General features: G+C 39.6%; 1 protein-coding gene and 1 long non-coding RNA gene across 2 annotated transcripts in view; one reads left to right on the plus strand and one right to left on the minus strand.

Annotated features, from left to right (window-relative positions):
* Window positions 1-27,283, minus strand: part of LOC149080388 (acetyl-coenzyme A synthetase, cytoplasmic-like) — a 1,034,375-nt gene that overhangs the window by 378,936 nt on the left and 628,156 nt on the right. The window lies entirely within an intron of this gene.
* The window catches only part of LOC149080393 (uncharacterized), a 35,117-nt gene that overhangs the window by 347 nt on the left and 7,487 nt on the right, over window positions 1-27,283 (plus strand). The window contains exon 2 of the long non-coding RNA XR_016193503.1: window positions 3,083-3,133. This is a non-coding gene — a long non-coding RNA (uncharacterized LOC149080393). The remainder of the gene's footprint in view (window positions 1-3,082; window positions 3,134-27,283) is intronic.

Consider the following 27,283-nt stretch of genomic DNA (forward strand, 5'->3'; position numbering starts at 1 on the left):
ATGTTACACAACGCGATGTGGGGAGTGTTAAAGATACTGTTGTAAAAGTATTAATGGGAACTGGCTACCAAGAGTACGGGAAGGCCAACACTTTGTTTAATATTTTTTCAGATATTTTTCACACAAATGTTTTCATGAAATGAATATTTTTGGGAACTAAAAGGTCTAATGATTATCCTAGTGTTTTTTAAAATTTGTTTACAATGAAATTTGATTTTTTAGTTTTTTTTTAAAACACGAAATGTCCAATTTTTTGAAACTTCAAAAATATGTTATTTGAATAGCCAGTCATCATATATAAAAATATTGTGCGATTTGGTCACGAATTGTAAGAGTGGGCAAAAATGGATCAACTTTTGGGTTGTCTTTCTTCAACTTCGAATTAATTTGAAACGGCAAATATTGTTACAGAAAATTAATTAATTTAATTACGTGAAAATTAAGGGAACCCGGGGTAGAACGGGGTACCAAGTTGAAAATATGATTTAAAAATACAAATGGGTTAGTTAAGAGAGCTGCAAATGTTTCTATGAACATATTACAATTTAATAATCACAAAAATGCAATGATATTGTAAGAAAACAAAAGAACAAATATTTTTTTTCAAAAACAAAAAATTATGTCATTTGCCCCGTTCTGCCCCGGATTTTTTTGCACATGGAACAAGTGACCCAACCTTCACAACTGACTTTTGAGTAAAATTCACCGCAATACAAACATTCACAGTCAGAACAATCCTCAGAATCACTCTTGTTAGTTTTGGGTTTTTTCCATTATTTTTCCTATCTTCAAGCAATATCCTTTGTTTTGTAAATTCTTAATTTTATTCTCTTTCTTAAATAGTTTTATCCTTGCTCTTTCTTGTGTGTGTGTTTGGCAAAGTTTTTTTCCTCTTTTTCCGTAATATCGGATTCTATAACCTGCATGGGGAATCTTTTAAGACAGCGATCTTCCGATTCGTCCTTTCAGCGCTTTCCTTAACTTTTGGAATTGACATTAGAATTTTCGGTGAAACATGAAATAAAGAGGCCCTGTTGTCAGTTGCCATCCCAGAGCACCCAGGAGTGACACAACTAGACTTATTAAATCTGACCTTCTTAGCTGACGTGTCATCATTAGAGTTGGCTGAAACCTCGCCAGCTTTATCATCCAACCTGATAGGAATGTCCTTTCTAACTGGTGTGCGAAGCGGAAGGCAATTCCAATTATTCAGTTCCAGCTATGATCACCTCTTCACTTGAAGGCCTACCAAGTCCGATGTCAGTTGTGTCTACTGGGAGAAAATCGGCGTTGGTGAATATGGATAGGTCAGTTGTGTCCATAGTCCTGAAGCTTGGAAACCATTAATATCAGTTTTCATTGTTTCGCTTTGGATAAAAGCTGATCCAAAGAGCGTTGAAATTTGAAAGAGAGTTACGACTTCCTCTGTGTTGCTTCGTAGCCATTTTTGAAGCCCGTCGCTGTAATGAAGACTTAAAGGCTTCATAAAATAAACAACAAGTGGCTGAAGTCTGTGAGAGCAATGTGGTGGTAGAAACGCCACTCTTCCTCGAGTGGTCTATAACCTCAAGGTTCTTGGTATGTGTTGAGTGGCCATCTAATATAAGAAGAACCGGAAAAGTCATTTGATGCCTTAGAAAATTCCACAAATTTTCGAAACCATACAAGAAATAACTCAGTAGTCATCCATCCAGTGCTGTGCGCCTCAGTCCAACCTCCTGGTGGCAATCCTAACTCAAATTCCTTCTGCTTCTTCTTTCGAGGTAAAATGAGCATCGGGGGCATGTAAATTCCACTTGCCGACATACAGACAGGTTACAGTTTGGCGGAATGGGTGCTTCCCCATTCTGCCCCAGGAACACGATTCAGGTTAGGGTGGTAAGGTCACTCGAGAAAGATACGTAAACAAACGTTTAACTGCACGAAACTAAAGACAATTAAACGTACTTTAAGCATGTACTAACTATAGTTATAATGTAAGAAAGTATGTATACCTTACCTTGGTTACAAATACACCAGAAGTTACAATACAGGAGCAATAAATCATATAATGGAAACCTCACTCACCAATGCTCAAGAAAGCCAAACTAACATGGCTGCCGTAGTGACGCAGTAACATGTTGGTCTAGATCTACTTATTGCCGCTCACTGGTAGCAGCCCCTTGCCAACGAAAAACGTCGAACTTCATTCTGCCCCGGTACCCCGTTCTGCCCCGGGTTCCCCTATATACAGTAAAACCTCTCTTTTGCGGACATCGTCAGGGCTAAAAAATTCGTCCGTGAAAGAGGGGTGACCGTTAATCAGGGGTTTGAAATACATACTTTTATATATTATACAACTGTAAATTATTATTTGGCCGTAAAAGAGGAGGTGACCGCATCTGAGGGGTGTCCGTTAAGAGGGGTTTTACTGCAATGCAACTTATGAGCACGAATTTGCATGATGATCGTAGCCAACTTTGGCGAAAATAATTTAGCCAATCCCGAGATGTCACGTGACATTAAAAAAAAAAAACCCTGGTTGCTAACAACAGTGTGTGTTCCACGCGAAATTCCACGGTTGTTTATAAGATAAACCGCACCAGCCGAACCATATTGTGCAGTTAGCCTTAATCATGGTCCCCATATATTGCAGCCGGGCTCTCAGGCTGGAATCTTTTGACGGGTCACTCTAAAGTTAATTTATAGTATGAAAGAACAAAAAATGATTAGAATTATCCCGGGTCCCAGGACTAGAGCCCTGTCAGCCCTGTCAGCCCTGCCCCTGTGGGGGATACAAGGATAAGTCGCCGAGTGGCCGGTCATGCTTTTTCAGAGCTCCCAGTCACGAAAATTTGCTTCTTTTCTAGCCGACCCTGTACGTACTAAGCTCGGTATGCCTTCCCTTGGGTGGCCAGCGCAACGGCCGTAGGGAATCGTCTTCAAAATTCTTTTCTTTGGTGATTTCAAAGTGTCATCTAAGTCACGCCGATGAATATTTTTTAAAGAGAAGGGGCACAGTGAATAGCCCCGACTCTTGTGTCTCTTCTGATCTAATTTTGTGCTCCGCTCGTAACCGGAAGTGTATTTAATTATTTTTTAGTGAACTTCTGTTTTTCGGATTTAACATGGACGTTCACGGGAGCCGAGAACTGTGAGTACAATCTTCAATTACGCGAATTTTTCCGTGATAACATGTAATTGTTTGAACTTCACCTTGTCGGTGATTTTTCTACCTTTCATTCAAAACTTTTTTGCTGGAAATCGGCTGATAACTGAGTGATTCTAGCAGCTCCTTCCGTTTGTATTGTATAAGGTGTAGAAATAATCTTAAAATCATTTTCGCACTTTTTTGCATAATTATCAAGTAATATGTTTCTATTGTCAGATTGCCACGGTTTAAAACTAATTCCATGTATATGTTACCGGCAAAGTATGAAATCCAGGCATTCTATACAATGCCTAGGCATTGTATAGAATGCCTGGTCGTTTCAGGCAAAGTATGAAATACTGGTTTTATTCTATACTTTGCCTAGGCATTCTATAGAATGCCTAAACACAATATAGGCAAAGTATGAAATATCTTCTTCCAACAAATCTCTTTAGGGGTGGTTAGTTTACATAAAATTAAAATTTCACAGAATTTTCTTTTTTTTCCGGAAACGTTTCCCTTTCGCTCTCGTGGAAAAGGATTTGTTGAGGGGCGGTATAAAATATTACAATTTCTTCGAATTAAAATTTCGCAGAATTTTCGTCATTTTTCCCCGGAAACGTTTCCCTTTCGCTCTCGTGAAAAAGGATCTGTTGAGATGCGGTGTAAAATATTACAATTTTATCGAATTAAAATTTCACAGAATTTTCGCCATTTTTTCCCGGAAACGTTTCACCTTTTGCTCTCGTGAAAAAGGATCTGTTGAGGTTCGTAATTTTTTCCGAAAACATGCATTGGCCAGCGATGACTTCCATTCTTATTGGTGTATAATCGCACCATTTGATCCACCATGTCGACTCCATATTTAATTTCGTTATTGTAGGCAACTGTTTCTGGGGTCTTTTTCACGTTTTCGTTGATAGTTACATCAGTATGAAGTGAACTCAGAACTAGAAGATTTTTAATTTTTTTTTCCCTCTGATAAGATGTCAGCGTGATATCAGTTCCAGTTTTGAATACTATCGACGAGTATAGATCCCGTGTTCCTGTTTTTGCAGTTGGAGGTACCTCACGACGGTCTTTTTGAAGGGGCCCAACCAAGCTTGTCCTTTTCAAAAATGCACATAATCTCAGTGATGTAAAATAATCATCTGTTGTTTTGTTTCGACGTTCTCCTAGATAAGGTTTGACTAATCGAATTACATGTTTATAGACAAGTTGATTTGCTGGTCTGGTGTTATCTGCCCCAGTGTAATCGAAACTGATTTTCTGTCCATTCAGAATATATTTGGAATCAACGCAGGCAAGAAGCCAGAATTTTATCCCAAATTTATCTGGCTTACTTGGGATATACTGTGTAAATGGACATCTTGCTTTTCAGGGTAGAAGTTGTTCGTCCACAGTTAGATTGGGCCCTGGTTTGTAGCAAGTCGCACTGTATTCTATGAATGAAATCCATAGTGAACATGCAAGAGAAAATTGGTCAGATCGAATCGCATGAATTTCAAAATTTCTTTGAAACGATGTCTTGTCATTGTTTGGGGAAAAAATAGAGGACCCCAAATCTCGACGACCACAATGAATTCAGTAGGAAGTTTTTTGCACCTCTTGCATACATAATGGATATCGTTGCATCCAGTTCAAGCAAAGAAACTGACCAAGAAGTTTCATTTAGACGACGATGGGCTTCAGCTTCTGTATATGTCGAATCATTTTGTCGCAGAAAATAATTCGTCACGAACCCAGAACATATTCATTTATGTTTTTTGAGCGCATAAAATGTGGGGCCTTGATTTTCTCTCAATATATTTTGCGATCCTCGACATCCTAAAGTTGAGGAAGGTTCTATGATTTTCCATATGCTCCAATCTGCTGCAGTTTCTTAGATCATTTCTGTGGCTTCAACGAGTTATAATGAGTCACACCACGGTCATTTTCTGCACACGAGAGCTAATTAGACCGGGACCTACAATTTATTGCCGATTCCGAACGGCAAGCTTGTTTCTAAGCTCATCGAGAGGTTGGTGCACTAACTCCTCAATGGGGGACTTCCTGCGGTCAAGTCGCCGTGTCTGTTGAACCCCTGTGTCAGGAAAGTTTTCTGACAAAGACCCGGGTATCAAACTCGCGACACCTCTAAACATCCTTTGGTACTTTAGGCGAGTATCTTATCGACCTGGGCTACCGCGCCCGAGAAATAATTTTATATTGATTTAAATCTTCGTCATCAGAACCGCTACTTTCTTCACTACAGTTCGACATAGGGTAGATCTATGCTCTTCTGCACTTTCATCATAACTGCTTCCAGAGTTTCTCTCATCTAATCTTTGCATCTCCTGGAGTATTTCTTCAGTAAATATACGTTTTCTCGTCATTCTAAACCAATGTTTCCCAAAGTGGGCAATATCGCCTCCTGGTGGGCGATAGAAAGGGCCAAGGGGGCGATAGAAGCTACGGGTATAACATAGGATCCTATGGGTTCGCTTGAGTTGGGGGGTGATGAGGGAAAAATTTATCTGAAAAAGGGGGCGATGGAACAAAAAGTTTGGGAAACTATGTTCTACACTAACTGTTTGAAAAGATCACATGCACTCAAATTTTCTACGTCTCAGAATAAACAATTTAACGGATAATATGGCAAGAATGCTTGACAAAAACCAAAAATGACACACCTGCTGACGACACTTGCAGATAAGAATGAGAGGAAAAAAAAGGTCACACACAAGGTCAAATGCAAAAAAGACTTTCAGAAGGATTATAACCTACTTAGAAATCAATTGTGACGACGATAGTAGTAGTTACCGCATAATGTGCTAGAATATAAGGAAGGGTCACTATGACCCCCTAGTAGTATAAAAGGACAGTTCAAATACAGGGGAAGGCGCGGAGGCGCGCGCCTCACATCCGCTCCCTCACGTACCTCACATCCGCTCCCTCACGCACCTCATATCCGCTCCCTCACCGTGAACTTCATCCAAACCTCATTCACCCAACCCTCATCAGCTGAACGTTGTCTCCCTCCAATCGATGGAGAATATTTATCAAAATCCGAAGAGCGTCGGAAGTTATGGTGGAGTGGATGCGTTGTACAGAGCGTTGAAAGGACAGGTGACACGAGAAAAAATAAGAAAGTGGTTGGAAGGAGAAAAGTCTTAAACTCTTCACCGCCAGAGAAGGAAAAAATTTACCAGGAATCTCACTTTGGTAGGTGCTATCGACCAACAGTTTCAAGCCGATCTGGTGGATATGAGAAATCTAGAGAAATTCAACGGTGGTTAGCGATTCAACCTGACTTGTATCGATGTATTCTCAAAATATGCTTGGGCTATCCCGCTGAGAGATAAAACGGGGAGGGCTGTCGTGGAAGCGTTTCAGGAAATATTCCAGGAAAGACAACCGCAAGTGTTACAGACCGATAAAGGCACCGAATTCAAAAACAAGATTTTCCAGAAGTTTCTGAAAGAGAAGGGCGTAAAATTCTTCACGACTGAGAACGATGACGTGAAGACTGCCATCGTCGAGAGATTCAACCGAACCCTGAAATCTAAGATGTGGCGGCACTTCACAGCGAAGAGCACGTATAGATATATCGACGTTTTACCGGACTTAATATTTAGTTATAATAACACTCATCATAGCAGCATAAAGATGACCCCTTCGGAAGTAGATAAAGAAAACGAGAAGTTGGTATGGGAGAACCTATACATGCAAAAGAATAGGAAAAAATTTTACCAAAAATTTCAAGTTGGCGACCACGTTCGCATTACCCGCTCGAAACACCCATTCGAAAAAGGTTACAAGTCTAATTTTTCCCATGAAATTTTCGTAGTGGATAAATGTATCGAGAGAGAGGTACCCGTATATAAGTTGAAAGATTTAATGGGTGAAGAAATTAAAGGGACTTTTTATACAGATGAGTTGGTGAAGGTGAAATTGGATGAGACGTTCCCATTGAAAAAGTGTTGAGGAAAAGAAAGCGGAATGGGAAAACGGAACATCTTGTGAAATTTCAACTTTACGGTGACAAATTTAACATGTGGGTTGAGCTATAAATACCCCACTCCGCGATTATCTGGATTCATTACATCGACATGTCTTCTTTCTACCTCACGTTGCCCAGCGATGCTAGCATGAATTTTTTCCCCGATAATACTCTCTCAAACTTCACCATAAAGCTCCCGAATGCATTGGAACTCGAGTCTAACATGGAAGTAGCTCTCTCGGAGCTGATATTTCCCCATTCTTTCCACAACATAACGGAACGGTCTAACGGCTTTGAATTTCATTCTGGAGATGGTGAGTTAAATAAAGGTGTCATTCCTTGTGGTTTCTACGAGACTACCGCCGACCTCATTAAGGCGATAACGAGAAATTTTAGAAAGGAAGACATTGATTTGACTTTCAACAAAACCACGAAAAAAGTAAAGGTGTTTACGAGGAAAAGTGCCAAGTTAATTCTGCATACAGGGATAGCAGAGAACCTAGGTTTTGAACCCGGTGAATATAAGGGAATGGTGACCGAAGGACCTTTCACGGCTGATCCGAAACTGGACTTTCATCTGTTGTACGTTTATTGTGATATAGTAGAACCGCAGATTGTTGGTAACACCTTCGCCCCATTACTAAGAATCGTGAAAACCGAAGGACATGATGGCGACATCGTCAATGCTGCATTCGAGAGAGGTCACTACATCCCTTTAGCCCGAAGGAGTTTTGAAACAGTTCACGTTCATATAAGGACACATACAGGTCATCTCGTGTCATTTGAACGTGGGAAGGTGTTAGTTAAACTACACTTTAGACTGAAACATTTATAAACATGTATCAACCATACCGCTGCTGTATAACCAACGTTACCGATTATTACGTCAACCAGGCAGGTCAAGGACTTGAATATTATCAGGGTATACCACTACAACGAGGTTATGGTTTTGGATCCATTTTCAGCTCCTTATTCCGATCTGCTATGCCGCTACTGAAAAGAGGAGCAAAAGTTTTAGGACGACAGGTTCTGAAATCCGGGGTCGATTTTGCGAACGATGTCGTGCAAGGTAGAGATGCGAAAACGGCAGCACTGGAAAGAGCCAAAGAAGCGGGTCGTTCGCTGAGCGACAAAGCGTCAACAAAGGTAAAGAAAATGCTTGGAGGTCATAAAAGAAAGCGTTTAGCGAGGAGAAACGTCATTCGCAAGAAAGCGAGGAAAGTAACAACACACGATATTTTTGATTGAAAAGATGACTCTAATCATGACAAACTCACCCGAGTGCTTGAAAAGCGAAGTGGACTTGTTTGCTTTACCTCCCACGCAAACCGCTATTGAAGGAGGTGAATGGATCGAATTTCTCCCGCTCTAAAGATCCGGTCTCTCTCGTTAACCTCTCGCTACAGTCTCTCTTCTCTCAGGTTGATGTATCTCTAAATGGGAGGAACATCATGAATTCGTCTCACACCTATCCGTATCGAGCATACATAGAAACCTTATTAAACTACGGTCGAGATGCGAAGATTGGGCCGCTCACGATGGAAGGCTATCACAAGGACACCGCGGGACATATGGCCGACGCAGCAAATAATGATGGTATGAAGAAGAGAACCAAAAAAATCGCAAACAGCCGATCTTACGATATGATGGGAAGAATTCACTGCTCTTTATTCTTCCAACAAAGACTGTTACTCAATTTGGTGGATTTGAAAGTCCGTCTAGTGCGTTCTAAACCTTCGTTCTTCCTAATCGCAGCAACTAGCAATTATGACATCATCATTGAACATGCCAGCCTCTTCGTAAGTAAAGTAAGGGTTAGTCCCGCCGTTGCCATCGGACATGCAAAAGCTTTAGAGAAGACCACAGCCAAATACCCCATCGATAGGGTTCTCACAAAAGTCACAGTGGCTCAGGGTAGCATGTCATTCGTGCAAGATAATGTGTACCTCGGTGCAATGCCGCGTCGAGTTACAATTGGTTTAGTGGATAACGAAGCATTCAATGGTACCTTTACAAGTAACCCGTTCGATTTCAAGCATTACAACCTCACCTTTGTCTCCGTATACGTAGACGGACGTCCGGTGCCTCATAAACCTCTGGAACCCAACTTTGAAACCGGGAACACAGTCAGAGCATACAACAACTTATTCAGAATCGAGGAAGATCGTGGCATCGATATAAGCCAACAGGAATTCCAAAACGGCTATACCCTCTTTTGTTTCTCACTGCTCCCCGATCAAAGTGACTGCAGACACCTACACTTAGTCCGACAGGGTAACTTACGTGTGGAACTGAAATTTGCACAGGCATTACCCAAAACCATCTCGGTAATCATTTACGGTAAATTTCAGAGTCTAATAGAGGTTACAAAGTCTAGAAGTGTCTTGTGTGATTTCTCAAGCTAATGGATTCCGATCAAATTCGACGTGCTCTTTGAACAAACCCGATAACTAAGATACCCGATAACATTTACAGATGTTTACGCTAGTAATACTTTACCCTTGAAAATACAGAAGTATCCAGCAGCTTTGATCGTTAACACTGATACTAACACTGAACCCGGAACACACTGGTTGGCGATTTATCTCCACGATAACATGACTGCAGAATTCTTCGATTCATTCGGAAGACCGCCTTCTAATTTCCAGAAAGGTAACATAACGAAATTCCTGAAAAGATATCAACGACTCAACTACAACGATGTGGCGCTACAGTCGGCTGATACACAAGTTTGTGGACATTACGTCATTTATTACGTGCACTGTAAATGTCTGGGAGAGAGCATGAATTCGATTGTATGCCGCTTCAATGTAACCAACGATTTGCGCGTGTTCAATTTTGTAAGAAAATATTTTTCTTTCTAATAAAACTGATTTACATAGTACGCATCTCGTCATTATTCAAAATGGAACCATTAACATTACACCACCCGTTCACGGCAGTCTGTGCCGGAGCAAGCGGCAGCGGAAAAACTTATTTTCTGAAAGGGTTGCTTGAACACCGTGATAAACTCATAAAACCATTACCGAACGAATAATATGGTTCTACGGTGAATCTCAACCACTGCACGCGGAAATTAAAGATGTCGAATTCCGAGACGACTATGATTTTGAGGGGGTTAATAACGCGTTGCTCATTTTTGACGATCTTATGTCTGAGCTTTCGTCCGAGCAGAAGATGTCTAAACTATTCACTAAATACAGTCATCATAGAAATTTATCAGTGATTTTTATAACTCAGAACTTTTTTCATGAAGGGCTGCGGGAAATTACGCTAAATTCACATTATATATTTTTGTTCAAAAATAGGAGAGATTTGAACCAAGTCACTCATTTGGGTAGACAGCTGTATCCTACAAAAATTAAGTTCTTCCAAGAAAGTTACGCAGATGCTACGAAATCCGCTTATTCATACCTCTTGATTGATCTCCGACAAGAGACCGATGAAAAAATGCGTTTACGCACTAACGTGTTACCTACGCAGGTGCAATACGTATATCAACCGAGACGTTAAAAGACTGCGGCAATGAGCGGAGCTTCTTATTTAACGTCATGTCTACGAGAAAGCAACAAGTGTTGAGGTTGTTACGCGCATGTCCTCAAAAACAACGTGCGACATTATTAAAAAGACTTTAAAATCAGATGTTAAAACAGTTTGTGAATGCGCGTTGAACTTGCTGCACGGTAATATTCCGGTATCGGTCAAGGAGAAGGAGAAACTTCGAAAATATAAGAACACACTCCGAGTGTTAGCAGAGAAGAAGGTACCTTTGTATAGAAAGAGAGAAGTCCTTATACAAAAGGGTGGGTTTTTACAAGTTCTATTACCGGCGGCTATCGGGTTGATATCCAACCTAATAGGATATGGAATTCACGAAAAAAATAGTGGTCACCGTCTCAGAAGAAAGAGTAAATCGTCACGTTGTCAAAGAGTCACAGCCTTCGGAACTTGACCGCGAGATGGACAAGATAATAAACAGTAAACTACCCGACGATGTTAAGATAAAATTTTATCAACAAGTTCTGAATAAGAGGAACACCACGCTGGAGAATAACTCGCCGTTAAATCTTTCTTCGCTTATTGAAGAAGAAAAAGAGGAAGAAGAAAAACAGAAAGTGCGCGATCTCGACAAACCACTGGACCCGTTGCTGACTATACCGAAATCTCACCGTCCTTTTTCAGGAAAAATTTTGAATTATTTAAAAGACTTTCCAGACGTCATCCGATGGTCGCCGAATGGTCGACTCATATATAAAGGTGTGAAGATGAAAAACTCAAACATTTCCGATTTGATATCGAAAGTTGTTAGTGTACAAAAAAAGAAGAGCCTTCCAGCCGAAAAAGAATTCTTAGATGGTTTACAAAAGATACGCCTACCGCAACACTTGATAAGAAACAAGAAGTTCAAGAAGAAATGGTTGACTCTGTGAAGCTGCGTGTATTTAGAGGGCTGTTAACCGCGGCTTCTCTTCTCTCGCTGATAACGGTAGTGACACTTGTCTCTGAACATATCGTGATGATATCAAAGAACTGTACTGTTTCCGAGCCGCTCAGTGATAATGTTTTTTTAACTCACTGTAACACAACATACGATGTTAGAATGTTTATTAATAATAAAACGCAGATAATATTGAATTCAAAACAATTGCGTCTCTTGATAAACTACATTTGGAAATGAATAAGAAATTTATTCAAAATCGTCGTCGCTTTCTGACAAGTACCACAACCTGCCTAAATACTCAATCTCAGGCATCGATGATGTTGAGGGATCCCCAGGTGACCCAGGGTTTGAGGGCGATTCGGGGCTTGAGGGATCCCCGTGGTTTCGAAATGGTTCCGTTGATGCTTCGTCATGAGGGGGTGACCATCGTGCATCATCATCATCATCATCTCTCTGGTGAGGAGGAGGCCAAAAGTCGATTGATGAAGAGCGCTGCGGTCCTTCATCATTATCATCATCATCTCTGCGGGTGGGGGAAGGCCAAAGATCAGCGGATGGTTCTGATGATGGCTCCGGAGTAACCCTCATCCTAGGGAACACAACAGCTACCGGTTTTACCACGACAACGGTTTGCTCTATCTTGAAAAAAAAACATTGGTTTTAATATAATTTCCCTTTCTAAGAAAACGAATTGTTATTCAAGGGTGTTAGCCGGAGTGCCACCTCCGTTTCCGAGTTACCCGTGATCGACACTCTACAACCACGGCACGGAATGTGGGTGAGTAATCGACCGGACGTACCCTTTCGCAACTCATAGCCACTTTTTTTTTTAAGGTGGAAAAGGGTCGCTCTTAAAACCACCATCATCGACGACAGCTTCTCCGTTGGTGTAGAGCAATATCCCATCGTAAAATCCACTCTCCACATAGGGGAAGAGTCGATCACGCAAACAAATACACTCTCACGCTCACTCATTGACGAGCATGAGAGTAAGGCATGCACACACAGGTGTCCGCTGACCGAGTCGTTGCGGCACCTGCCGCCCTAACACGAGAGTCCCTCCGGCCGACGCTGTCGTCGCTACCGGGGTTTTTGGACATCTCGCCATCCAGATGTCAACCGACCCGGTCGCGGTAACGTTATTTGCACCACTCCTAACACAAGAGCCCAAACCCATATGGTCGACGCTGTCGTCGCAACCGGGCTATCTGGACATCTTGGCACCCAGGTGTTAATTGACTCGGTCGTGGTGGCATTATTTCAGCTACCCGTAACACGAGAATCCAAACCCATTTGGCGTCGCTACCGGGTTGGACATCTCGCCATCTGGATGTGACGACCAGTCGTGGTGGCATCATTTCAGCCACCCCTAACAGAAGAGTCCCTTCCGGCCGACGCTATCGTCGCACCGGGTTTTTTTTTTTTTGGGCATCTTGCCACCCGTGTGTCTTTTACACTTGCGTCACTGCCGAGCTATAATAACATCCTCTCGTGAGTAAAAATAATACTACTTAATAGCAAATGGTGAAAAATAATTTAAATAACTTAATGGTGTCTCCCCCCCTCAACACAATGGGGATAAATAAAATAATACATTGATATTTAAATAGAACTACTTAATAGCTAAATGAATAACCTGTAGATAACCCCCCCCCCCCCACTATTCGAGATATAGCGTAGTTTAAATAAAGCTACTTAATATTAGAAATCTCGAATGACATCTTTTACTGAGGATGAAACCTTAACTGATAGCAATTCCGGCAGCCGCTATCTAGGTGTCGCACACAAGACTCCCATCCTTGGGACAGTCTCGTCACCTAGTTGTCGATGCTGATAACTCACACCACCATCGGGCTATCACCGAGTGATATCGAATTAAATTTAAATAAAAACTACTTAAAAGCAAAAGTCGAAAGAAAATTTAAATAAGTTAAAGGTTCCAATGCTGCTCCACAAAGCACCCCTAACATGGGAGATGATTAATAATTAATGCAGTGAAATTTAAATAAAAACTACTTAACAGTAAATTTTGAAAGATAACTAAAAGGTGAACCCCCCCCCCCCAGCCAACCCCTAATATTGCAGGTGCGGAATTAAAAGAAAACATATATATGAAGTTAAAATAAAATTACTTAAAACAACTAAATGAGATCGATATCTTTAAGCCCCGATACAACCGGGGTGATGTGTGATCCCGGCCGACGCTACCGGTGGACGGTCTTGTTCCCCGGTTGTGTACATTCCTGGTCGATGTCACTGCGGCTCAAAAAATAAAACTACTTAACATCGAAAGAAGAATTTAAATAGCCTAGAGGTATAACCCCCCCCCCCCCAGCATTAGAGATAAAATAACTAAAAAAAGATGTTTAATAATATCTACTTTAGAATAATTTTTTAAAGATAACCTAATGGTATAACCCCCTCCCCTTCGCCAACCTCCCCTGAAATTGGATCTGGATAATTAAGGGTAAAAAAAAAAAACATTGAATTTTAAATAAAACTACTTGATAGTTAAAAAAAAATCGGTGTCATTACGAGCTCTGACATCGCCAAGTAGAACAACCATCCAATGTGTTAAACTTTAAAAAGAACTTGACCCATTTTTAACCTCTCATTCCCGATTTGTGGCTAACTGCACAATTTTCATATTTAACTTAACTTACGTACGTCTGAAGGTTAAGGGAGAAAAGAAAACTCTAACTTAATTTTATTCGCCAGTGACAGTGTGAGAAAGAAAGAAAAAAAGTGAGGAGACTATTAGAAAATTTATTCCTACAGTGAATATTAAAAAAAAAAAAATCCTATATATATTAATTAAATGTTCAGATGAGGTTAAAAATGAGTCAATTTCAAAATAATCTAATCTTAACGCTATTATAAATGAGATATATTTATACATTTTTAAAATTTTAATAAATCTGAGCATTTAAAAAAAAGTTAATTTAATTATGTCTAAAGTTAAAATAAAATTACTTAAAAAAAATAATGGGAGACCCTATCCCATCCATCTACCTAAAACCCAAGCTAACTACTCAACCAATGTCCATATGCTAACGTGGAGCACCCATCCCCTAAAATATAACGCTTATCATCCAATGGGCATAAAGTGATCTTCCTGATGACTGATGTGTAGAGCTGATGTTTGAAATGAGTTATCTTCGTCATGTTATGTCGATGTCTCACTTGATCGAAAAGGGAAGATCTGTAGAGGTGATGACGTAACTCTTTGTTATTGACTGCTTTACACACTCCTTTCGCTGTATGTTTTTCCTGTTTTCCTGTAATGTAAGAGTACATCTTAGACCTATGAATTCAAGGATAGGATCTCCGGGTGATTCATCTTTCATCTTTCCAAGCACCGCCTTGTTTTGAACATTGTAGAGTCTGTGATCCAACGGATGATTTGAGGTGTCGAATTCTTCCATATTTGATGAAATAACACTGTGTAGGTCATCAGTTTCTATGGCGTACGTCAAAGAATCTGTATCAGTGAACAGAAGTTGCGCCTTGTTCCCAAACTTCGTCTTCACCCAACCGTAATGAAAGTTGTATATCCTTAATTTGCTAATATCCAGAACTGAAAATCCGACATAAATGGGTCGCATTAACTTCAACTTCAATGTTCTCATCTTAACCGCAGTTAGATCATGGTTAAATATCCTGAAAGCTTCGAAGGCGGGAGAAGCAACTAACTTTTTAGCCTTCTCAGTGTAGACAATCTTGACATTTACGTGTTTCCTTTGGTTTTCCATCGTTTTCCCGAATACAGCGTTGTTCATCAACTTGAAGAATGATTTTTCAAAATCGCTCGATGCTGCTTGGCGACATTTGGTGTTGAAATCTATGTACGGTTTAAGCCATGGCCTCTGTTCAAATTCGATCACTCTCTTCACATACTTCAGTTTTAGTCCGTGACCTAGATAAAATTGCAGATTCCTATAATGCACTATATAACTTTCCTTGTCGAATAGATTCGGTGTGAGTTTCGTACATTTCACCGGTTTTTTCGTAGTGTTAATTTTCTCCCAGATGCTCTTCATGTGATCAGAATACATATCTTCCGTAATTTCCATGTTTTCTGGAGCTAGAGGATATTCTGAGTGGTCATCATGTAATTCAATTGGGTATTCCAAGCCCACTTCCAAAACGTATCCTTTCGGTGAATCCTCGGGTATGCAGGAAAAGTCCATGTTTGCTATTTCTTCTTCGCTCATCCATCGGAAACCTGAATAAGGGAGATATTGAGACATAGCGAGTCCATATAAATTATTGGCATCCCAATACACAATTTCTTTTGTTTGTTCATCAGGATTGTACTGCTCGCTATATCGGCTGTTTGCTTTAGCATAACGTTGCGTAATCATCGAAACACCACCTCTAATACCTCTCTCAAACATGAGATGCATGTCGATGTCGGTGAGAAGTTCTAACTGCGTGTTGGTCATCCTTAAACAGCTTTCCCAAGCAAGACCTGGACCTGTGTATAGATGACAGCAGTCGATCTTGTAGTTAGTCAAACACAATTTCCTGAAATTCTCGAAGACATCAGCTAGAAGGACAGTGTCGCTTTTGACGTAGAGGTCGGGATACTCCCCAAGGTTTCTTACGTGATATTTCTCCCATATGAGTTGTGCGTGGGCATAATCTTCTTCGCTAATTGCATCGCCGGACAGGTTACTGAAAAAAGCTTCGCGGGGTGGAAGCTGCATTTCTGAAAACCTGGAAAAAGAATCCATATACTCGTACGGATACACACCCTTCCTCACGAGCATATCTGCTTCTTGAAATACGTCATCCATTAGGTGAAACTCCGATCGGGAAAGATTAGAAACCAATTTTTCTAGCGATGCCGGAAGAAATTGGAGCGAATCTAGGAAACGAAGATCCCCGATAGAAAAAGATATGTATTTTTCCAGGTTGTTGGGTATCACCGAGATGTCTTCACTTTTAAACATACCTGCTGCCTGCATAACAATATGGCTATCGTATCCACGCAAATTATGCATAATGATCGGTACATGACTGGAATGACGTAGTTGTAAGTTGCACGAGTTGTGTAATGCTGCGACGTACTCACCAGATATATGATCGTGATGTCGAACCTTATCTTCGCGGATTTGTTTATCACACACTATACAAACGGCTGCCTCTTCAAATTTCTTTTCGTCATCTATCGTCATGCGAAGGGGTTTCGCAGTTTTGAGAATCCGTTGGATTTCTTCATTCTCCTTCATTAACATCTGTAAGAATATCGGTATACAGTCCTCCCCTCGGTACACCACTGGAAGTTTGTGTAGCTTACTCTCCGGACCAACGATTAGGTAACAGAAGCCGCTGGGGGTATGCTTCTCTGTGTTAATGTTTGATGAGTGCGTTGGGTCTGGTGCACACCGAGAGATTTTTTCCAACACGCACTCAAAATCTGCATGCACCGTGAAAGGTACTCTCAGTTGATGTTGGTAACTGGTGAATCTTAACCATTTCTCGTCACCTTGTGGCATGAACGTACGTTGTGGACCGTGTAATTTGCAGTACTTCCTGTGTTCAACTAATAATCCTTCAATCGAAAATCTGTGAAGGCAATACGGACAGTAAAACCGCTTCCCGTCGTGTTTTGTGAGAGTTGAAAGCAGCCTACTCATGCTCTTTATCAGGGCATAATGGGTTGTTGTTTCATTACTCATGTATAATAAATCAACATGTTGAGGAGAACCATTTTTCTCACTCACCCTCAGTGGAAGCAATTCTTTTTCGAATGTATACACATTCACTGAGATGTTATTCTGTTTTTCGAAGCGTTCTATCTGTGGAATTTTCACGGGATAATCTATTCCATGCATATTCAACTGTGATTCAAAATCTTTATGTTTACTCACTCTCTGCGGGTTTTCCGTTTGTGGATGTAATGCGGCCAGTACGCTCCATAGGAAACACTTGTTATCATCATTCTGTATGTTGATGACAGCTTTCTTTTTCGCAATCGATGGAGGAAGAGGAATATATGAGGCCGGCGCTAGGGGTATATATGACGCAACATGAATGTCTAACTTCAACACTTTTTCGAAGACCCAACCGCTACCCATATTGATGTATTCGTCGAATGAGGATAAGATTTTGTTGCATGCGGTGTCTATCTTATCATCAAGCCCATCTTCTGAAAGTAGAACCTCAACCCTCAATCTAAAAAATGGTTCAGCGTATTCTATCTCCCCCAACTCGGTTTGTCTCGAAAATAGAACATTAACCACTATATAAAACTTCACACCCTTCCTTTCTTCTAATTCTCGGATCAAAATATCCCGCAGCTGACCCCGGGTATGATTTAAAAATGTTATCAAATCAAACTGATTATCAGGTGATGGCTCTATCGTAAAAACGCTAATATTTAACGCCTCTTGTGGCTCTACCTCCGCTTCTGCAAGCGGGGGCTCCACTGCTATAGGAGGTTGTTCTACAACTGGAGTTTCACGGATGCATGTAAGTTCATGCCTCTTCCTATTGTCATCTCGTGCGAAATACCTTCCACATTTTCTGCACGCGAATTTCTTTTCACCTGTGTGCTGCTTGACATGCCTGTTAAAGTGATATTTGTTTCGGAAAGTTTTTCCGCAAACCTCACAAAGGCAAGATGCATTAATGGGTCTGTCACCCTCACCCCGTTGGATGCTTGAACACGTAAGTTCATGTCTCCGCATGTTATCTTTCCTTGAGAAGTGTTTGCCGCACTCCCCACACGACAAGTTTTTTCCCCCTGTGTGGAGTTTACGGTGACGAATGAGGTCGCATGGTTTAGCAAACACCTTCGCACAGAACTCACATATTCTTTGGGGTTGCTCTACGGTCGCACGATCAGCCCCTTTGCATACCTGAAAACGAGTACCGAAAATTAACTACCATTCGGGTGAATTATATTATCAATGTTCGCAAGCGAGGGTACGTTACGGTTATTAAAAAATTTGATAAATGAAATTTAAAAAAAATAACACTCACAATTCCTACGGGTTGCTCTGCAGTCGAGCAACTAGCCCCTACATTGATTTCACATTCCTGAAAACGAGCACCGAAAATTAACCACGGCGAGGGAGAATTATATTATCAACTTAATTATCGGAAATTATGGTTATTAAAAACAAAAAAAATTACACGAACTGAAATTTAAAAAAAAAAGAGTACTCACGGTGACTTTCGTCTTCTTTACCGTTGGATTCAAATCCTCTGCCGGTCTTTTAACACAGATGAATTGATTATTTTTTCAAAAAAATCTTCCAACTCGGGTATGATAAAGTGGTCAGACATGTCCGAATTCTCAAAAATTGTGTCGAACTCCCTTTCGGAAATGCCGAAGTTGGCTAAGGTTGATGCTCTATCATCAACAGTTAAATCATGGAACTCCAGTTCCGAAATTCCAAAGTTGATAAACTGCGACATCGTTAAAAGCAGAAACTCGAAGCGAAAAAAAAAACGACTGAGGTGGACTCGACTAAAAGTGAGATGGTTATCATGGTATACCCCGAGTATTTAAACCCTCTTATCTAACACGGTGAGGGGTGTATATTTGAGGAATGAGGGTGAGGATTTTTGAGGTGCGTGAGGGGGAGGATATGAGGCGCGTTGGGGTCATCTGAACACAGATAACAATACGACACATTGCCAAAAATAAAGTCACAACAATACATAGAACGAAACGAGGAGCAAACATAGGATAGAGAATACATTTAATCTTAGAATGTGAACCAGGACATCAGCGGGTCTTTTTTTACATACATTTCCTTTACCACTGATAAAAACTTGTCGACGTTTATTAAATGTAAAAATTTTGGATCTACGTTAAAGTCCTTAGCAACGTCTTTGATATTTATCTTCACAAAAGCCCGATCGAAATACTTGAGAAGCCGTGTCTCGTGAGAAAACTGCAGGCAGTCATGGGAGAGTTGACTCCCCGCTTCGATATCACATCCATCGCACTCGATTATTTCACCTATGCATAGTTCAAGTTTGCCACACAGCAGTTTCGCGAACTCGGTTTCAGGATCAGGCAGTTGCACCAAATGTTCTTTCACCCCCATACATTCGCGCATGAAGTCGGTGCACATTACACGGCGTAGGTAAGAAGAGCACTTTGAATCAGTTAGAATATTGAGATACTCACTGCGGATGGAGATAAAGTTCTTGCACGTTATGTAGGAACCATCGTCCTTTTTCATAATGGGTTGGAATGACACTTCGCTTCCGTTAGACCAAACTAATAAATCCTGACACACCGTGAAGAAAAATCGTTTTCGTGGTTGCGTAGGAATTAATTCTCTCAGTGACTCGAACACGAAAGGGCTCATTGAGACTCCTTTCTTGGTGGGTATTAGATAACCCTCTTCGTTGTATTCGTATTGTCGCAGATGTACTCGCAGAGTCTTTTTGAAAATGTTCACAGAGAGGTAGACACCGTCGTGCACATGGAAAATATTCTCTTGTTGTGGGTCAATTCGCGGACGTTTCACGGTATCGAAGACTTCAACATCGCGAGCGCGTTTGGTGTTGATGTTGAAAAACGTGAGGCTGATCCGGACGTCTTTAACTTCGGGATCGCTTGGAATGCTGTGGAACCAAAATTGGTTGGTGGGCGGGCGTACCACCAGAAGAGAGTTGTTCCGCAGTACATAGTTCACGGGTTCGAATCCAGAGCGAGTGAAGACGATGTTGCGTTGTGCACCGAGGGAGATAGTGGTAACAGTTGAGTTTTCTTCATCTCGATGACTGCCGATGCGATGCTTACCATTGGAGTACCTATTTACGAGGACGAAGTTGAACTTGCACTCCGTAGCTAATTGAACTATGTCTCGTACTTTTTGGAGCACTGGAAGCCATTCTTTCGCCGTTAACGTAAGTCCACTGAAGCTGTACGAAACACCTCGGTCTCCATACGCTGCATGCTGACGTGGTATTTGGTAAACCTTTCCTTGCACCGTGACTCGAGACTGTTCGGGAGGTAGGTAATCAACTTCTCTTTCCAACTTTTCGAAGACGTCATCAGGTGAAGTCAGAATGTTTTCTTGATAATTCACGTCCATGGATTTAGCTAATTAAATGAATTTTTTTTTTTTTTTTTAGATTTCAGTCTCTACACTCCACAAAAGTTGCTAGCATATATTTTATTTTATTATTATTACTTTAGAAGATTTTTTTTTCTCCTGCTAATGAACGCAGTTCAACCATTCCCTGAATGCAGCAACTTTGGCTAAAGTGCAATGACCTCTCTGCTTTGGGTGATATGGGCATGAAGCCCTACTCTTTGAAATAGATTTAGGACAATCCAGTAGCGTGAAGGAGTGAAGGTCGAATTGTCGCTTCAAAACATTTGCCTTTTCCTCGCCCTTCACGTAGATGGTGTTGAAGTTCTCATTAATTCGGTTAATGTCAACCGTCACCATCTCATATGGGTTAAACCCCTTAGACCAATTTATGTTATGTATGTTCCTATACACCCATGAAACTTGAGTTAATTCCCAATCTGATAAATCATGTACGTCGAATGGCGGTTTATAAACGGTGTGATAAGCTTCACTTGATTCCAAATTGGAAAAACTTAATTCCTTCACGATGAATTCACGTGAATTCAATCTAAAACCTTCGATATCTAACACACAAGACATGACGATTCAAAAAGGAAAATACTTTACTTACAGGTAATGCTAGCTGTGGAGTGTAGAGACTGAGAGTACTCAAACAGGCGAAACGTTGAGTAAAATGAAGTGGTTGCAGTGCAACAGCGGCGCCTTTAAATAAATATGTGACGAGTTACGACAAGTTGGCGTTTACCGCTTGCATGAAATTGTTCCTCAAAAATCAAGTCTACGTTGTTTGGCGCGGTGCATTGGCTGGTAACCTAGGGTGATAAGAGGATTGAGGGAGTGGATGTGAGGCGCGTGAGGGAGCGGATGTGAGGTGTGTGAGGGAGCGGATGTGAGGTGTGTGAGGGAGCGGATGTGAGGTGTGTGAGGGAGCGGATGTGAGGCGCGCGCCTCCGAGCCTCCCCCTGTGTTTGAACTGTCCTTTTTATACTACTCCCCCTTCGGTCTTTCTACAATATAAGTATATCCGCTCGTAGCTTCGTTGTTAAAAAAGATAACGAAAGGAAGCTTTGGTATACAATAAGAACATGCTAATTTAGGAAAAGTCCAGAAATTCCAGGTGGTTCGGTTTATTATTAGCAGAGATATGTAAGCTTAAACAGCGTGCAGGGTCAAAAAGACCCCCGTTCCTTCTTTCTACTGTTAATATTTCATCATTGATAAATAGAACTTGCAAATGCGGATTATGCGATATCATTTTGTCTTGAAGTAACCGAAATTTTCATCTACGGATTTATGAACAAAAAATATAATGTATAAAGCTCCCGTTAACTCATCTATTCGAGGGAAAGTGACCGTGGTATGTCGGTAACGGAAAACAAATTGGTATACGTAGGTTTACCATATTTTATCGGTGGAAATACGGGAGATAGAGATCCTAAGTAAAGAATTGCTTATTGTTAGGCCGACCATATTTGCTCGAGAAAAATACGTGAAATTGGGATTCGAAATACGGGAAAATGCGGGACAATGTCAATTATCGCTAAATGATGCCAAAAGTAAGCGAAGTCGTTAACTCGTGCTAAAATCACAGAAAATTCACCAATCGCGAGAAATAAAGCGCCACTTCAAATTGCAGTGAATTTAAAAAAAACATGACAAACGTGTGAGATGAATATTCTTGTTTTTAGTCTTTTATGAGGCTTTTTGAATCACGTGATATTTCCCTTTTTCTGGAAAGACATACATGGTAACCAATATGGCGACTTCCTGCGCAACTCATGAAAGACATAAATCAAAATTAAAGAAACGTAGAAATGAATTGGTTTTTTTTTCTTTTTGATGGGTGCTAGATATTTCGAAAACTTTCTTGAAGCTCAAGTTATCGATTTGCTTGCTTTTGCTTCAAAAAATGCCTGATTAAAGTTGCGGAATTTCTTCAGTGTAATTTATGGGCCCATAATTAACTTCAAAACATCCTAAACTATATAGATTGATGATATTGGATATTATAAAACAATACGGAAGTATTAATTCTCATTTTTGTGCTTGAGAAGATATAAATCAATGTTATTGCATGAATATCTAACTCAAAAATAGGTCCGGCTAATTACTTTATATTTAATTTTCTGTGCTTCATATTTCTAAGCGAACTCAATTTTTCGAAAATCGAGAATTCAGTTGAATTTTTTAAATTATTGATGAGGCGGAAAACCCTACTAAATTTCCACATTTCTACGGTAAATTCGGCAATTTTAACATCGATTTCCATGGGAAAAACATGCTGTGCTTGTCTCTCCAAGTGATACTGATGATCATAGGCGTACGCAGAATTTTCTCGAGGGGGAATTGAGATTTTTTTACCTTCTGAGGGGGTTTTACCTTTTTTCCTGTAAAATAACACTATAATCTTGGCTCGGGGAGGGGTGGTTAGAACCCCAACCCCCCCCCCCCTTTTGAGTACGCCAATGCTGATGATGATTATGATGTCTATTCCAAAAGCCTCATTATCGTGATGTAATTTCTAAGCTGGAAAGATAATTTTAATCGTTGATTTGAAGAATAAAAAGTCAAGTTGACTTTGTTGAAAATATTTGAAAACTCAGGACATTTCTGCGAAAAAGTCGGGACAGCAAAAAAACAGAAAAAACCGGGACTGTCCCGAGAAATACGGGATGTATGGTCACCCTGCTTATTGCTATTCTATCTCTCAAAAAATTGTCAAATAATGAAAAATTGATAATTATGGTTAAAATTGATGGGAAAGAAATGCTGATCGGTATGTACGAAGAAGGACTACAATAAATTGCTGTAAATAAAAATGTATTTCACGAAATAAATGTTATGTTATTGATATTTTTTTTAAATGTCTTGTTTTTGTAAAAAAGAAACACGTCACAAATATGCGACATGAATGTTTATGTTTACAATCATAATTAATCGTACCGTGATTTGTAAGCAATTAAAATTATCTTCCTCCACGTTTTCAGTCAAGATTGAGCGAGTTTCAGTGAGTCAAGTGAATTTAGTCGAAAATACGGGACATTTTGGAAAACAAATTCGGGACAGTGAAAATAAAAGATAAATAGAAAAATATAGACCTACTTAGCAAACGTTTTGTGGTGACCTTATGCATATGACACATATGTCACGCATTTCCCGGGACATTCCCGTATTTTCACTTTATTTTGGCTGTCCCGACTTTTTTGCAAGAATGCCGTGGTTTGTCGCGAATGTTCTACATTGTAGAATCTAGAAAGCCCACTTTTAGATGCTTATAGTTTTATACTTTATTGAAATCAACTATTGAAATTATTTTTCGACGCATAAATTATATGACTATAATTACAACTATGAATAAGATTATATTCACCTCACATACGTCATGGTTTCTTTACTTACTTGATAAAGTGATCCTCAAATATGTTCAAGAGATCCTGTATGATCTGTTCAGGGAATTTGTTAATGTTAATAAACATCCATGCCCGAGAGAATCGGGGTTCGAACCAACACTTCCACAGTAAAACGCTAGCTCCCAAACTACTCCACTGCAAGACGGCAAATACTAAACGTTGATTTAATTGTTTGCCCTTTCAAACGTTTTATTTCGTTATTTTACAATGCACTTCGTGGAATCCAGTTTTGTTCACTGCAATTATCTCAGAGTAATGCTTTGTTTCCTGCCATTGGTGTTTTTTTAGGGATTTCTGCAGAAGTTGGCAACTTTGCTTACATTCGGCGTCGTTTATGGCGGGCGATGATTGGCGATGCTCCGTATTTTACCCGTATTTGAGTTCCGGTATTTTTCTCGAAGAAATTTGGTTAGCCTAAATGTGCAATAAAACTTAGTGACACGGTTTTTACAATCTACCAAAATTACGAGAATTCTTTGGATAGCAATTTACTTCAGCTTTGGGAGCTTACGTCAGTGGTGAAATAATTGACGTTATGTGTCTCATCAGGCCCCTAGCCAGAAATTTCATTCGGAGGGGGATCACTTTCATTTCGTGGGGGGGACCAAAGTGATAGAAAACTGGTTCCAAAATTTTTTACGTCGCGGGGCACTTTTTAGAATTGTTATCATTGAGTACTAAATTCGACAACATTTACAGGTTGGTGCCATGTATAAAATACAGTAATTGTGATAAATCTGGTGATTATGCATAATAGCCGGTTATTATGCACAATAATTTCATCCGTTTTGATCGGTGATTATGCATAGTAATCGATATAAATCCGGTGATTATGCGTAATTACAGATTTATGCCGTTTTGTTTACGGTAACATATAAAAGGTATTCCACGAAAAACGTCCGAAAGCGATAAAATGTTGTTGTCCGTATCCGATTTGAAATTCCAAAAAGGAAATTACCCGCTTAAATTCAGTTGCGATTTATTATGACGAAAGAATTTTAATTTGATGAAAATGTGACATTTTATATCGTCCATCCACAGATCCCTTGTCAAGAACGCCAAAGTAAAAGTTTACAGAAAAAAAATTAGAAGAATTATATTAAATTGTAATCGTATAAATTGAATATTTTATACCGCCCCTATAAACAGATCCCTTCTCCAGAGAGCCTGACGTTAAGGTTTCCCGGAAAAATCGAAGAAAACTGTGTGAAAATTTAATTTGACGACACCGCCCCTCAAGGGATCCCTTCTCAAGAGAGCGAAAGGGAAACGTTTCCGGAAAAAAAAGAAAATTCTGTGAAATTTTTATTTTATGTCATATTTTATACCACCCCTAAAGAGATTTGTTGGAAGAAGATATTTCATACTTTGCCTGGATTGTGTTTAGGCATTCTATAGAATGACTAGTCATTCTATAGAATACCTAGGCAAAGTATAGAATAAAACCGGTATTTCATACTTTGCCTGAAACGACCAGGCATTGTATAGAATGCCTGGATTTCATACTTTGCCGGTAACATATATATCTCAAGCCGTTCAGCTGCTACATGTTAAATTTGTCTGCGTATGTACGTTTCCTAATTAGTAGAATTCCGTAATTTCTATGTGTCATTTTGCTGACTGTTGGTTTCTCTATGTATCTCAATCATACTTCATATTTTGCATGTTTTATTCTGAGGGTCTTTGATATTCTGTGAGTTATTGAAAGTATAATACTAATTGGACATCTCATAAGGTAGCATCACTGATTTTTGGGTATTTTTTTTGATCACATATTTGTATCGAAGGATACTTTCTAATAACCAAACTATTGCTGTGGAAAGTTTTTGGTTTGCAATATATTAACTTTCCGCTAAGTTCTTGCACTGATTTGTTCTGCAGTTTTTGTATTTAATTTTCGATATATATTGTCATTTAATGCAGCCAGGCATTGTAATTTTGAAATTCTTGTGATTAGTAGATATGGCACATTTTTGCTAAGTGAATTTTTGGGGCCCGCTCAATTTTACGAGAAACGTGGAGTAATAATTAAATTGGCTTTTTCATTGGCCAAGATCTGATTTCTAATTAATTTGACGGTATTCCTTGCAATTCGTCACGACTGAATTTTTGTATCTTTGTGTTTTTTTGTTTTTTTTTGCCAATACACCAACTGGTTCATCAGTATTTGCCTTAATTGATTGGTCATTTATGTGTATTAATTAACATTTTTCTTTGGTTCCATTTTTGCTACAATCACATTTTTTGTGTCATTTTATTCATATTTTTCATCTATATATATATATATATATATATTTTTTATCAATTTTGGGGGCCTCCGATAATTACTCAGAATATTCACTAATTGCAATATTGATTTGTGTTGGCCATTTTGGAAGTTGTGCCATTTTCATTTCCAGATTATTTCCGGTCAACCGCTCCCTCCTGTCAGTTGCGAAGCCTCATAAATTGTGAACGTCTTTTCCAACTGTCAGAATATAGACTCATAAATATTGCGCTACATTTTTGCTATCCTTTTACATACTTCTCAGCAGTCAAATTCTTGTCGTAAATAGTGAACATCTCTTCTGTTCCCTTTTTGCATTTGTGTGTGTGTGTGTGTGTTTTTTTTCTCTTCTCCCCAGTCAGCTGTATATATATATATATATTTGCTATGTCTCTGTATAGCATTTTGTGTTTTTTTTTCCCTTACTGCCACAAAGAGTAAAAAAGGGGAAAAGAGAAAAACTTGTATTGTGGCCGTTCTATTTCATTTCCCAGTTCATATTTTGATATATTGTATGCATATTATTTTTCTCGAACCCATTTTGGAATTTTTTGTACTACCTGTTAATTAGCCCTGAGAATTGATTCACTCCCTAATTTGGCCTGAGATATTTTGTTGGTACGAATAGATAGCACGTGAATCACTGAGCAGTTTGATACCAAACACAACCTGTCTTCAATAATTGGTTGTGCTAATATTTGCATAATTAACTTGCTTACATACAATACTTAATTTGCGTTTTTCTCGTTTACTTTTGAATATTTTTTGATGAAAACTTTTTTGTGTTCATATTGTCATTGTCTTTCGATTGCTATTCTGAAATTTTTCCTATTCTTTTTTTTGAAGAATTTTGTTAATTGGTTTTTCTTAATTTCCCTCATAACTTTTTAATTCTCTGTTTTGGGGATAAAACTTGCTACTTTGTACAATTCAGGATACCTACCGTCTCTTGCCATAAAAACTTTTCTGCCTCAACGGTATCAGAG

The sequence above is a fragment of the Pholcus phalangioides genome, unplaced genomic scaffold (genome assembly GCF_987345545.1).
Source record: "Pholcus phalangioides strain wild (caught in Gottingen) unplaced genomic scaffold, Ppha-v1.0 ptg000011l_1, whole genome shotgun sequence".
Lineage (NCBI taxonomy): Eukaryota > Metazoa > Arthropoda > Arachnida > Araneae > Pholcidae > Pholcus > Pholcus phalangioides.